The sequence below is a fragment of the Chlorocebus sabaeus genome, chromosome X, assembly GCF_047675955.1.
Source record: "Chlorocebus sabaeus isolate Y175 chromosome X, mChlSab1.0.hap1, whole genome shotgun sequence".
In the NCBI taxonomy this organism is placed as follows: Eukaryota; Metazoa; Chordata; class Mammalia; order Primates; family Cercopithecidae; genus Chlorocebus; species Chlorocebus sabaeus.
In genome coordinates, this window is record NC_132933.1 from 102,098,758 (window position 1) to 102,113,259 (window position 14,502).

Here is a 14,502-nt window from a genome sequence, read left to right on the forward strand (position 1 = left end):
ACAGACAACTTCAGTACTACTTAGTAAGTGAACACAAGAGTAGAGGTGTGTGCAGAGTGCTCCAGGAGTACACAGGCATTACTAACCTATTCAGGCTTCACAGGGAAGGGGTAGGCAGAATGTCAGGAGCGTATCAAGCGATAAGAGGGATTTGAAAAAACCTGTATAACATAGATACATATATAAGCAAAACCCCCAAACAGCCTTCTTATTTTGTATTTTATGGACACAGTAAGGGGTAGAGTCTATAGAAAACAATGAGTAAATAACAGTGTAATGAACTTTTTTCTCCCTCCTCTCCATCTGTTTTGGTTGACTGGCACATGTACCCTAGCGCTTCTAATCAACAGTCTGAAAACTAAGCCTCTCCATGTAACAGGGTCTCAAAATGTCACTGAACATGGACCTTCACTGGAAGAACAGTATTCTCTGAAGCTTCATGATCTTCTGTAGCATATCCTCTGGGAATTGCAGAAGATTGGGCCTCTAATAACTGGTTGGGAAAGTGTATCAACTTTTTCAGGAAGGATTATTTGACTGCAGAGTCTCACATATCCTATCATTAAAAGTTGCACTCTCCTATCCTGTGTTGCTATCTTAACATACTGTAAATTAAAGTTATAATTTAAAAGGGTTGAAGTGCATTTTAAAAATAGCAAATATTATTTAAATATAAAGGAATCTCCCACCCCATTGTCCAGTTTTTCCCTTTCTTTTATTGATACATAATATTCTACATATTTAAGAGGTACATGTGAATATTTGTTACATGCATGCCAAGACTAGCTCGGTTGGGGAGACCCTAACCCAGTGGCACTAGAGGAATTAAAGACATACACACAGAAATATAGAGGTGTGAAGTGGGAAATTAGGGGTCTCACAGCCTTCAGAGCTGAGAGCCCTGAACATTTATCCACATATTTATTAATAGCAAACCAGTCATTAGAATTGTTTCTATAGATAATAAATTAACTAAAAGTATACCTTATGGGAAATGAAGGGATGGGCCAAATTAAAGGAATAGGTTGGGCTAGTTAACTGCAGCAGGAACACGCCCTTAAGACACAGATGCTCATGCTATTGTTTGTGGCTTAAGAACACCTTTTAAGCGGTTTTCCGCCTTGGGCGGGCCATGTGTTCCTTGCCCTCATTCCTGTAAACCCACAACCTTCCAGCTTGGGCATTAGGGCCATTATGAACATGACACAGTGCTACAGAGATTTTGTTTATGGCCAGTTTTGGGGGCCAGTTTATGGCCGATTTTGGGGGGCTTGCTCCCAACGTGTCTCCCTTCTTTGATTTGCAAGGAGATAAAAGCAAGGGCAGCTTTGTCACAGTGAGCTGCTTCTCGCAGGAGTCAGGATCCACATCTGCAGACTATACAAAGACAAACAACATAGATTAAAAGCATAGTCATCATTGAAATCACAGAGCTTCCAAGTGTTTTTATCCATTTAAATGGGTTACTAGCTGCTAATTTGTCTGCAGCTCCTTTAAGCACTCTAGTTCCTGGCATTAAGGTCAGGTGTGCCTGGGATGCTTTAAATATATATATTTTAAATTTTGCTATACCCAAAAACAAGTTTGTAGAGTGTCCTTCTAGATGCTTTTTTATTCTTTCCCAAATTTTGATCTTATTAAGAGCATTTAATAGTTTCCACAAATCCTTATGTTTAGCTCCTAGAGTGGGCCATATCATTTGAGGTTGAGGTGCCACTATACTGCCATGGTTCCAGATAATAGAAACTTTTGCCATACTTCTTATCATTTCTACCATCTGACCATTTTGTTCAGATCATCTGAACATAGTGTGACCATGCTTCCCACAGTTAAAACAAGCTCTAGGAAATGGAGTATTTCCTTTATCCACTCTCAGTCCTGCCATTGCCTGTGCCAACAAGGTAGCTTTATGCAGATTACCTCTGATACCATCACAGGCCTTGATATAATCAACTAAATGTGCTTTCCCTCTGATAGGTCGCAGAGCAGCCTGGCAATCGGGATTAGCATTGTTGAAAGCTAATAACTGCAGTACTATATCCTGAGCAGCCAAATCTGCAATCATCTTTTTAAGAGACTCCTGTAACCGAGCTATAAAATCAACATGTGGTTCTCTGGGTCCCTATTTTATAGCACTAAAGGAAGGGTATTGTTCTCCACCTGAAGTGATTTTTTCCCAAGCTCTAATGCATACTCCTCTTAGCTGTTCTATGGCATCATCCTGCATGACCAGTTTTGCATCCAAACCAGCCCAGCTGCCAACCCCCAAAAGTTGGTCTGCAGTTATATTAATTTGAGGTTGGGCCTGGGCATTGCGAGCAGCCTGAATGGAAGCTTCATCTGCCCACCAAGTTTTAAATTGTAAGAACTAAGCAGCAGTTGGACAAGCTCGAGTAAGAGTGTCCCAGTTAGTAGGAATCATCCGACTGGAAACAGCAACATTCTTTAACAGTCCCATTACAAAAGGAGAACCTGGTCTGTACTGATTTATTGCTTGTTTTAATTCTTTGAGTAATTTAAAAGGAAAAGACTCAAATGTAGCTATAATATTTCCCTCTTGATCTGGGGGGTGTATTACAGGGAACTGCCAAGCCTCTAAATCACCCTCTCGTCTAGCTTGCTGAATTCCTGCCTGAATAGAACTAAGAGTGGTCACTTGAGGTGCTGCTCGAACAGTCACTGGGGCAACTAGATTTCGCCAAGTGTCCTCCGGAAAAGAAAGATCTGGGGGGGCATTTTCTTCAAAATAATGATGAGGGGGTGCAGAAGGGTAGTGATGAACCTCTCCTTCCTTTGCTGCTTTAGCTTTAGCTGGTAAATAAACATGCTCTGTAACCTCTTCTGTTACTTTGCTATACTCTCCTTCCTCCTCCTCATTAGTGTGAAAAAGTTCCAAGGTGGAACAAACCAGACCCCATACCTGTCCCATTGTTACCCTGACGCTTCCGAGCTCCCCTTCTTACTCACCACAGGGATTGCTTTAAGAGTACTCGGGTGTCCTCCAGCTAGTTTTCCATTCCAACCATCGCTCCAGCGACCTTTCGACCTGGATTCGAGCCCCCATGAATGGAGGTCACTTGCCGAGACCAGCTCAGTCAGGGAGACCCTAACCCAGTGGCGCTAGAGGAATTAAAGACACACACACAGAAATATAGAGGTGTGAAGTGGGAAATCAGGGATCTCACAGCCTTCAGAGCTGAGAGCCCTGAACAGAGATTTACCTACATATTTATTAACAGCAAACCAGTCATTAGCATTGTTTCTATAGATATTAAATTAACTAAAAGCATCCCTTATGGGAAACGAAGGGATGGGCCAAATTAAATGAATAGGTTGGGCTAGTTAACTGCAGCAGGAACACGCTCTTAAGACACAGATGCTCATGCTATTGTTTGTGGCTTAAGAATGCCTTTAAGTGGTTTTCTGCCTTGGGTGGGCCAGGTGTTCCTTGCCCTCATTCCCGTAAACCCACAACCTTCCAGCTTGGGCATTAGGGCCATTATGAACATGACACAGTGCTACAGAGATTTTGTTTATGGCCAGTGTTTGGGGCCAGTTTATGGTCGGATTTTGGGGGGCTTGCTCCCAACACAGGCATATAATGTGTAATGATCAAGTGAGTGTATTTGGGGTATCCATACCTTGAGTATTTATTATTTCTGTGTTGGTAACATCTCAAGTCCTTTCTTCTAGATACTTTGAAATATACAATGTATTGTCCATTGTTGGATGAATAGTTTGCAAATATTTTTCACAGAATTGGAAAAAATAATCCTAAAGTTTGTATGAAAGCAAAAAAAAGCCCAAATAGCTAAAACAATGCTTAGCAAAAAGAGCAAAGCTTCAGGCATCACCTCCTAACTTCAAAATATGTTACAAGGCTGTAGTAACCAAAACAGCATGCTGTTGGTATGAAAACAGACACATAGGCCAATGGAAAAGAATAAAGAACCCAGAAATAAAGCCATGTAAGTAAATAAATAAAGCCAACAGATTTTTGACAAAGGCACCAACAGCATACCGTGGGGAAAGGAAACCCTTTTCAATAAATGGTGCTCGGAAAGCTCAATGAGCATATGCAGAAGAATGAAATGATTTTTATATCTCTCACCATATACAAAAATCAAATCAAGATAATTAAAGACTTAAACATAAGACCTGAAAGTATAAAATAACTGGAGAAAAACCTAGGGAAAACTCCTCAGGACATTGGTCTGGGCAAAGATTTTATGGCTGAGACCTCAAAAGTACAGGCAATAAAAACAATAGACAAATGGGACCATACTAAATTTAAAAGCTTCTGCACAAAAAAGGAAGCAATAAACAGTGAAGAGACAACTTGTTGAATGGAAGAAAATAAAGCAATCTTTTCATGTTTTCAAGTGCTACTTTAATCAATCCCATCAGTACAGTGGGTGGCACTGTGAGGACAGGGTGAACCTTAGGGTTATTTTTTAATTTATTTTTATTTCTGTTTTTTGAGACAAGTCACCCAGGTGGGAGTGCAGTGGGGCAATCATGGCTTACTGCAGCTTCAACCTCCTAGGTAGGCTCAAGCAATCCTCCCACTTCAGCCTCCTGAGTAGCTGGGACCATAGGCACAAGACACCATGCCCAGCTAATTAAAAACATTTTTAGAGACAGGGCCTCCCTATGTTGCCCAGGCTGGTCTCAAACTCCTGGGCTCAAGCGATCCCTCCACCTAGGCCTCCCAAAGTGCTGTGATTACAGGCATAAGCTACTGTGCCTGGCCCAAATCTTTGGGCTAGATGTTGAGTCTCAGTGACAAATAATTGCTTGACATCACTCTCTTGTGTAGACATCATTGCTGCCAAAGACTTTTTGCCTCCTAAAATGCCTTAATTATAGCCTGATTAGGTCTGACCACTATAAAGTCTGCTGCACTTTGGGTGCATGATTTCCTGTGCTACATAGAGCTCTGCTGTTAAACAGGCTCATAAAGAACCCTCCTGGACAGCTTCTCAGGCCTAGGTTTCTGCTCTGCTGTGCTTTATTATCTCCTGGGGTGGATACCCACCTGCTTGCTCTCAAGTTGTTTCCTCAGACCCAGAGTTTGGCAGTGCTTTCCTGGCAGAACAGTCAACCTTCCTGTTGCCTCAAACCAGGTAGGGGACTCAGGAAAGCCAGAGGCCACCCCTTGCAGAGGAGCATAAACCTACCCTTGAAAAGCAGACTGTTTCACCTCTCTCATACCAATAAGTGAATGATGGGATATGCATCAAGGGGAAGAGTGCTGAGAGAATCCTCTCAGGAAATGAACTGAAAAGGAAGCCAACAAGGATTGAGCTTGTTTTCCAAATGATAGGATCCCTTTTTGGGGGGAGTCATCCCAGAGCTGGAAAAGATGTCAGAACTATGAGAAAAAGTGAGCAAGAGAGTGAGTTAATGATCAAGTATTTTGACCATGGGTTCAAATGAATGTAGGCAGAACTACCTTAGACCACACTCCAGCTTTAATCTCTTGCTTAAATTTTGCTTTATACTCCTTTCAGAAAGTTTCTATTTTTCAGTTAATTTTGGGGTACATAATAGGTGTTTATGGGTTACCTGAGATGTTTTGATACAGGCATGCAATGTGAAATAATCACATCATGGAGAATGGGGTAGCTATCCTTTAAAGCATTTACCCTTTGAGTTACAAATAATGCAATTACACTATTTTAGTTATTTTAACATTTACAATGAAGTTACTATTTACTATAGTCACCCTGTTGTAGAAGGATGGTTACCAGAGGCTGTGAAGGGTAATCTTTCTTTTTTTTCTTGTTTGCAAAGGGGAGTTTGAAAACCAAAACTCAATTGAATGTCAGGGAGTCAGCTGAAACATATGAACACTATATACCCACCATAATATAAGGCCGTGGCCCAGGCTGCAATTTTCATGAAACAAAAAGTGCTCAGCAATCAAACTGAAGCTGACACAAAAGAATTTCCATAGTTGAGACCCTACAGATCCCACAGGGGAGAGGAACAAGTAGCACTTAATTGAGAGTTCCCTACTCAATATAGCTCTCATTAGGTGGTCAGCAATTGAAGTGTAATTTCAACAATAACCACCCTGTGAGGTAGGTGTTATTATTCTTACCATTAAACAAATAAGGAAACAGGTTTCAGAGAGGTGAATTGACTTGCCCAAGGTCACACTGCCACTAAATGGCAGAACCAGGATTTGAACTAGTGCCTCGCACATAGTACAATTTCAGTTAATGCGTATTGGAATGCATACATCAATGAAAGGTCTGTGGGACAATAAAAATCCAAATTTTTACTTGTTTTTGTGTGTTTCTGACATTTTATAACAGAATGTTTTAAATTTACAGAAACACTGAATTTTACATTAAACACTTAAATATACCCATCACCTAGATTCTACTAATCTATTCCTGCTATACTTGTTTCATATCTACTCATGTATTGATGTTCTCTATTCACTCATCTATATTATTTTCTGATACATTTCCAAGTAAGTTGAGGACATCAGTACAGGTCCCCCTAAAATTTCAGCATGTGTATTATTTACTAGAGTTCAATGTTTGTTTACACGTGTTCTTTTCCTTTAAAGGTAAAATTTACAGACAGTGAAATACAAAATCTGACGTGTACCATTGGGTGAGTTTTGACATCCCATGCACTTGTGTATCCAAAATTTCTATTAATGTATAGAACACTACCATCACCCCAGAAATTTCCCTCATGTGCGTTGGTTTTAACCATGCTGTGTAACTTCCTTCCCTGAACCAGCATCTCTGTTGGTGGTTAGAAGTCAATGATTCTAACTGGGAGGCTGTGTTGAGATCTCTTTTCTTTCCTTGACTGATGCTTTGGGAGAAAACCAGGTGGCATACAATAAGATTTGGTCCTCAGTGCCCTTCAGTTTGATAAGTTTCACCTGGAAGTATTTCTTTTTTCCTTTTAAGCAAATGCTTGTGAAAGGTTGCCCATTGATTGCAGCAGTTAACTTTGTCAGCTTAAACTGATGTGAAACAATGATTATTTGTTGTAATTTATTTTAATTTAATGTTACTAAGGTATAAGGGCTAGCATTAAGTGGTGGTTCTTTTCAGCAGGGACTCTTTCATCTGTGTTTGTTTAAAAGTAAAAATAAGTCTGGTAAACATAAAATGTTTCTGGCTTGGTCCTCAGAGTGAGCTCTAGTCAGTTCCTTGAGACTTAGATCAAGGCTAAGGGCAAAAATAGTCACAGAATACTCAAAGGAGTGTGTGTGCCTGAATAGGATTTAGATGAAAAACCCAAAGGGCCTTTGACTTATTTGAAAGAAGCTTATCAAAGCAGACAGGCTGATTTATTGAAACCCAGGCTTCAAGGAATTGGGTATGTAGTAAGATTCAGACTATTCCATGACCCAGGGATTGTGAGATATTTTTTATTTGATTTTTATACGTGTATACATTTTTAGAAAAAATTTCAACTTTTTAGATTCAGGAGGTACGTGTGCAGGTTTGTTGCGTGGGTGTATTTCATGATGCTGAGGTTCAGGGTACAAATGATCTCGTCACCTAGGTACTAAGCATAGTATCCAATAGTTAGTTTTTCAACCCTCGTCCCTCTCCCTCTCCCTTCTGGTAGTCCCCAGTGTTTATTACTGCCATTTTTATGTCCATGAGTACCCGTTGTTTAGCTCCCACTTATAAGTGAGAATATGTGGTATTTGGTTTTCTGTTCCTGTGTTAATTTGCTTAGGATAATGACTTCCAGCTGCATCCATGTTGCTACAAAGGACACGATCTCATTCTTTTTATGGCTGCGTAGTATTCCATGGTATATATTTACCACATTTTCTTTATCTGATCCACCATTGATGGGTACTTAGGTGGTTTCCATGTCTTAGCTATTGTGAATAGTGCTGCAATGAACGTACATGTGTGTCTTTTTGGTAGATCAATTTATTTTCTTTTGGATACTCAGTAGTAGGATTTCTGGGTCGAATGGTAGTTTTAAGTTGTTTGAGAAATCTGTGAGAGTTATTATAGGTTAAATTAGCAGAGATACTGATGGCCTAGTGCCTGCCCCTACCAAACATGCCTGTGACTTTGATTCTTTTGGTTAATATTATTGTTGCTTGTTGGCAATGTGAAAATCACATTGCTTTCTTTCTTGGGATTTTGGGGGCCAGGGCAAAAGCTTGGCTCATTGTGAGGGATAGAAAGTTGGGGAAAATCTAAATGTTTGAGATGACCAGCAAGCTTCTCGTTGCTTCCTTCTTTTCAAGTGTCCCAGTTACCCTGTTACAGATCCTGGAATGTTGCAAATAAGAGATTCTGAGTGCTGAAAGGGACTAAATTGGACCTCTGGCTGCCTCTCTTTCCTCCATCCCCGACCCCGCTGGAAGGACCACACAGAAATAGCAAAGAGAGAAGAGCCACTCCAAAGAAGGAAATTCCATAACCTTCATTGACCACTCAGTCTAATATTTACCTATTTTGCCTGACAGGAAGTTCTTCCTCCTTGCTAATATCAGTCCCTCTCATTGCAATATCAGTTTCTTTCCCTTTGCTCTGCTTTCAATCAAAATTGAGAACAGCTGGTCCTTCCCTCTAAATTTTTTTATGTGCTTAGAAGTCATATTAAACCATTCTTCCTGGGTCCAGGTTTAACCATCCTTGGAGCTCCTTTATCCTTCCTGCATGTATCTGACTTGCCAACCATTTAATCATTTTGCCATAGGAAAGCAGCTTAGGCAGCCTGGGCGAACAGTGCAGCAAAGCCTAAAGCTTTATGGCTTGTGCTAATGGGCGTGGTAAATGTTTAGTAGAGACTATTTTTGAGCACACAATTGTGAACACTTTAAAGTGGACTGTACATGGAACCCATTTCCTCTCCTGGCTCCCCCAACAGGGCCTCCCCTTAGCAGCTGAAATGAGTTAGTGGCAATCAGCGCAAAGTAGGAATCCTGTGGTTTCTGCCCTTCCCTCCTGCTGCTTCTATGGCAGCTAGTCTCTTAAAATGAGCATTCTCTCTAGAATAGCCAGTAAATGTGACATTGGAATCAGTTGGACAAAGGGTCTAGGAGTCACTTTAGCTAAATAGCAGGAGGTGCTAGTGCTGAAGCACCACTGGAGGTTTTAGGAGAGGTTGAGGGGACAGGGTTGAACAGCGATTGATGAAAGAGTTTGGACCCAGAATATTTGCTATCCACAGAATGGTTCTACCTCAGAGTTGTACATGCCTTTTTTTTGCAAGTTTGTAGAGGACGTTTCTGGCCTTTGTTCACTTGGCCTTTGTTCACTGTCTCAACTATGTGAAAGTGATGCCAGAAATCTGTGGCAGAATCCCAGCTTCAGGGCCAGTTGGGTTCCTAAAAGAGAGGAGGGTAACTTGCCATGCATGGGATTCTTCTGTCAGGCAGGCTATCTGCCTTTGATGGGATATGTTCTTTGATTACTCAAGTGATTTGGGAGGGCTGCTGCCTTAAGTTGACCTGCAGGGTGGGGCCAGGGCCCATGTTAGGGTGAATTGGATATATCTGATGGCACTGCAGAGAAAAGGAATATTGTCCTGTTCTCCTGACTGTTGGCTTCTCTGTTTTAATCAAACCTTAAAAGCTGTTCTCTTTATAAACACCAGCCAGGCAGTTTGTCTCGGCAAAGCTACAGGAGCACTTAATACACGCAGCCATAAAGAAGAAGGAAGAGAAAGAGACAGAGAAAAAAAAAAACCCTTTGGCATTTGTATGAGAGTGTCATTGAAGGCTTCATCACAGATCCACTCAGGAGTTAGAAACTGAAATTGTCTTGGGGTGGGGGTGGGGAGAGCAGTTTGATTGAAGCATTAGCTGCCTTGGCCCTGAGCCAAGGCAAATTGCCAGAGAACCATTAAACTCTGTGTAATTCCATATAACTCACAGCAGCCACAGGTAATCTGAATCAGACCTGACAAAACTTCACTATCACTTATTGTCCATTAGCACTGAATGCACGCTACAGATATTAAACTTTTTAAAGCCATATCATGGTGGTCATATTTTCTAAATCCCAATCAGAAAACCTGGCTTGACAAAGGATTTATTTTCTAACTTGTGAATTTGTTTATATGAAAAGCCTCACAAAAGGTATAATCACTAACTCACAGAGGTATAAAATACTAAACCCACTGAACAAATGGTATTTAAGGAAGGAACTATAGTCGCATGAAATTGGGTCAGGGCAAACTCTCGTTTGGACATTGATGAGGGTTCCCCCCACCCCACACATACTTTCTAGGGGTCTGAGGGCATGGTTAACGAAGCACTAAATCAAATTAGAATCTGGTTTATGCCCATCATCTGGATTTGCTCTTAAATTTTTCAGGGATGGTGAACTGAAAGAGCCTGTTGTAATGTCTGTACACACAAAGGTGGAGTCGATGTTACTTTGAATTCCCAGATGCTGGGAGTAGTTAAATATCCCACTGTTCATGGTCTGTTTGTGAGGGCTTGTGTGTGTTTTAAATTAACTTCCTAAGGCAGAGAATGTTAAAAACTGAGGAGAATCGTATCTGTATACAAGTTATTATTGCCATACACCTCAGTTTCCTTAAAGGCTCCATTCCTTCCACTAAATTGAGAGTCTAACATTCACCTTGGGGCACCTCATGACAAATAGGATATTTAGCGCAAAGGATAATTATTCTGGAATATTCTGAGCCAATAATAATAATGTTTTTTACAGTTTATAGTGTCTCTTTAGCAAGAACTCTTTGTATTGCTAGTTAACGATCATGAATAGCAATATACCCATGAAAACAAAAAGGTTTTGTCACAACCTTGCAGAAGAAAGTATCTTAAACCTAATAGATGCTCTATCCCGGGCAAGTCATATAATATCCCTGAACCTCAGTTATATGAAAAACAAAGTTAAAATATTGTTACTTCTCCAGAATCAGTCAAATGAATAAGGTGATATCCTGAGATCCCTTTTAATTCTAATTTCAACAAATATTTATTGAGCAACTACAATGTGTTCAACACAGACATATATTTTCCTAGGTGACAGTGACAGAGCTGTATAAAGTCGTTGACTATCTCCCACACTATAATGTATCTTGACATCCAGTAAACATACATAGAAATAAATGAGATCATGAAAGATGGTGGTAAATTCTATGAAGAAAATAAAACAGGTAATGTGATAGAGAGTGATGAGATGTGGGTAGAGAAGAGAAGGAACATTCTTTATGTGGATGGTCAGGAAAGGCCTCTCTGAGGAGGCAAGATGTGAGCTGACACCTCAATGATAAAAGGAGCTATGTAGGATCTAGAAGAAGAATGTTCTCAACAGAACAGTCAGTACGAAGATCTTGAGACAGGGATGGGCTTGACCTCTCTAAAGAACAGAAAGTTTGGTATGACGTGTGTGTGTGTGTGAGAGTGTGTGTAGAGGATAAGAGGTTATGGGAAATAAGGTCAAAAAGGCATGCATGGCCAGATCATGTAGAGCTTCTGATCTGTTACTATTTACATTGTAAAAATCATTCTTTGGTCTGTCTGATTTAATTAGTGAATGTTCGTACCAGATGTTAATGACACAAGGGCTTGAAGTTTGCCCATAGGAAACCCAAGGAGAGGGTCTGGGTGTGGGGTAGGGGGGCAGAAGGGGAAGATGAAGTAGAGAAGGCGAGCTCAAATGCCTGGTTGGCAGGGCAGGGAGAGGTGGGAGTGGAAAAGAGAATGTGTAGGGAGGGTTGGAAAAAGTTTGAGGGAGGAGGAAAAGCACCAGAGTGACCTTGGCTGTGAGGAATACCCTCAGTGCCAAGGCTGTGGAGTCTGCTATCAGAAGGGGTCAACCTTTATAGGAGAAGGGGCAGTAATGTACTCTTGTTTAAAGTTAGAAAAATGACAATGAGCAGGAACTGAAGCTAAAAATCTGGTCCTCTCTTTTTATCCAGCCTTAACTTAAAGAGCAGGTCTGATACCAGAGAGAATGGCGTTCACATTGCTTGCCGTATTGATTTTCCAGGTCTTGAACTCAAATGCCTGTCACTTCCTCCTTCATTTTCTTCTCAACCTAATCCTGTCACTGCAAAAGGAAATAATCTCTGATGCAAGAGTCCCTTCCTGCCACTAACACATAAGCAACTGAGTGCATTTTTTTCTCTTTTTTTTCAGTTGTGAAAACTCAGTTTTGTTTTATGTTATTTGGCACATTTTGTTGAGCAGGAAAGAGATGGTGTGTCATTTCTCAGTCATGATGTGAACAGGACAGTAGCTTGGAACAGACTGTGTGATGGCTGACTTATGCCCAGATTTGCAACACTATGTGAAAGCAGCAGCAAGTGTGCTGATTTAATATAAAGTGGGATCTATCCTAGGCTCAGTAAAGGATGTTATTATTATTGCTTTTGCAACATACATGTATGCCTTGGTAGGTTATTTATTTGGGAGCTGTTTGCTTTGGTAGCAGTTATTCACAAGGATAAGAGGAAGTTAAATTTCTTTTCTCCTCTTTCACCTCCCACTGGTCAGAGGTCTAAGTGGAGACCAGGGATTAAAATTACTGCCAAGGAAAGGGGGCCTGGGCAGGGTCAAACAACGTTCTGGGAGTGGCATGCAGGTGCCCACCTCTGGGAAATAGAAAGCAAACCTCCTCTCCCTTCGTCCACATCTGCTGGAGGGTATACAGGCTCCTAGTAAGCTGGACAAGTGGTTTCCAGGCAGCAAAGCAGGCCTAGTAGTTTCCAGAGGCAGCCTTTTGTCCCTACCCTGAAGGGTGTTTAGTCCCTGGGTCCTTTTCCAGTCAGAAATGACTAATGTTGGGTACGTGTACTCTTTAGAAACTGTCTTTGGCTTTTTGCATAATGGATTATAAATAAATGGCTTCAGGGAACCAGCAATGAGTTATTGAGTGAACCTGGCTTTGGGATGGTTCAGATTCCAGATAGTTAATCACATCCTCTTGGGCTGGAAGACTGTATGTAACTCATTCACATTCAGTAGGCAAGTTGAAAAGGCATTTTTGATCAACTTGAAAAACAGTTTTCACATCAACAATGACTTGATACTGAAGAAATAAAGATTATATTAATCCAAGTAGAATTATTCCCATCACTCACTAGCAACCTGGTGGAATTTAACACACCTCTTGTTTAATTTGGGCATTTCTTACAAGTATTAATGCATAATTTGAAAATGACAATTAATTGATATGCCATCTTTACAGTGTTTTTATATTAGGCGGTAAGTAAAAGACCATTGGTCTTTCCAGCTTCCTAAGGCTCGCTAGATTTGTACACAGTGCTCTCTTAATGCTGGAGGACCTTATGGACTTTCTGGTTTGTCCTAGACTGTTTTAATGCTATACAAGGGAAAACTCTGTTGCTGACAACTGCTTCTGGAAGTCCGGAGCAAATTCGCTTGCACTCTACCATATTCTTTCCTCCAGTTTGTTCCACCTGTTTCTCTCTGAACTCTCTCCACCACATCAGCTTTGCAAGGTTCTCTGATCATTTGTATCACTGAAAGTCATATCTTATTAGACAGTCAAGAAACATAGGCAATCTAACAAAGAGACTGAATTAGTTCATTCTCACATTGCTATAAACATACTACCTGAGACTGGGTAATTTATAAACAAAAAGGGTTTAATTGACTCACAGTTCCACATGGCTGGCTCGGGAGGCCTCAGGAAACTTACAATCATGGCAGAAGGTGAAGTGGAAGCAAGGCACGTCTTACATGGCATCAGGTGAGAGAGAGAGAGAGAGAGAGAGAGAGAGAGGAAGTGCCACACTTAAAACCATCAGCTCTCATGAGAATTCCCTCACTATCACAAGAACAGCACTGGGGAAACCACCCCCATAATCTAATCCCCTCCCACCAGGTCACTCCCTCCACATGTGGGGATTACAATTCAATATGAAATTTGGGTGGGAACACAGAGCCTAACCATATCAGGGACAGTAACGATGCCTGAGGAAAGGCTAGTTTCCTGTGTGGCAATGGCCTGATGAAGTTCAGCTTCTAGGAGTAGGTGTCATGAACTCTGGGGACCATAAGAAAAAAATATATCTGAGATTGACAAGAGGAGTAGCAGTAGATGGCTCCAACATTGGATGAGGAATTGATTCTATTTTTATAATATGTCAAGACAAAAATTAGCTGGAGATTAAAAATGGAATCAAATCATTAAGACTTTTCACCTTTACCTGTCAACTGGTAAAATAGTGTTGGTCTTTATTTTCATTTTTTACTGAAATCCTCTACCTTCTAAGAGGTAGGGAGGATGAATACTATCTCAAAGCAGACAGGAACAATGGGCAGATTCATAGATTATAGCCCTATTGTGAAGGCTAACGTTTTTAAGAGAAATGTTTTGCCTTGATTAAAACTGTGAGTATGTGAAAATGATGCTGGAGTCTTGGTGTCTACCTCAGAAATATAAGCTGAATAGTCTAGAGGACTTTATTCTTTTAATTCTTTCTTAAATTAAGGAATAATTTACATATAGTAAAATATACAAATCTTAATGAATGTTTAGTTATGTATAT

The 14,502-nt window shown here is 40.6% G+C and overlaps 1 protein-coding gene and 1 long non-coding RNA gene across 3 annotated transcripts in view; one reads left to right on the forward strand and one right to left on the reverse strand.

Moving 5' to 3' along the window:
* The window catches only part of SHROOM4 (shroom family member 4), a 246,980-nt gene that overhangs the window by 98,619 nt on the left and 133,859 nt on the right, over positions 1-14,502 (forward strand). The gene's annotated exons all lie outside the window — the stretch shown is intronic.
* Positions 701-13,717, reverse strand: LOC140710780 (uncharacterized). The gene is made up of 3 exons (XR_012091850.1): positions 13,610-13,717; positions 2,968-3,120; positions 701-1,377 (listed from the first exon to the last, which is right to left on the reverse strand). It is a non-coding gene; the product is annotated as an uncharacterized lncRNA (long non-coding RNA).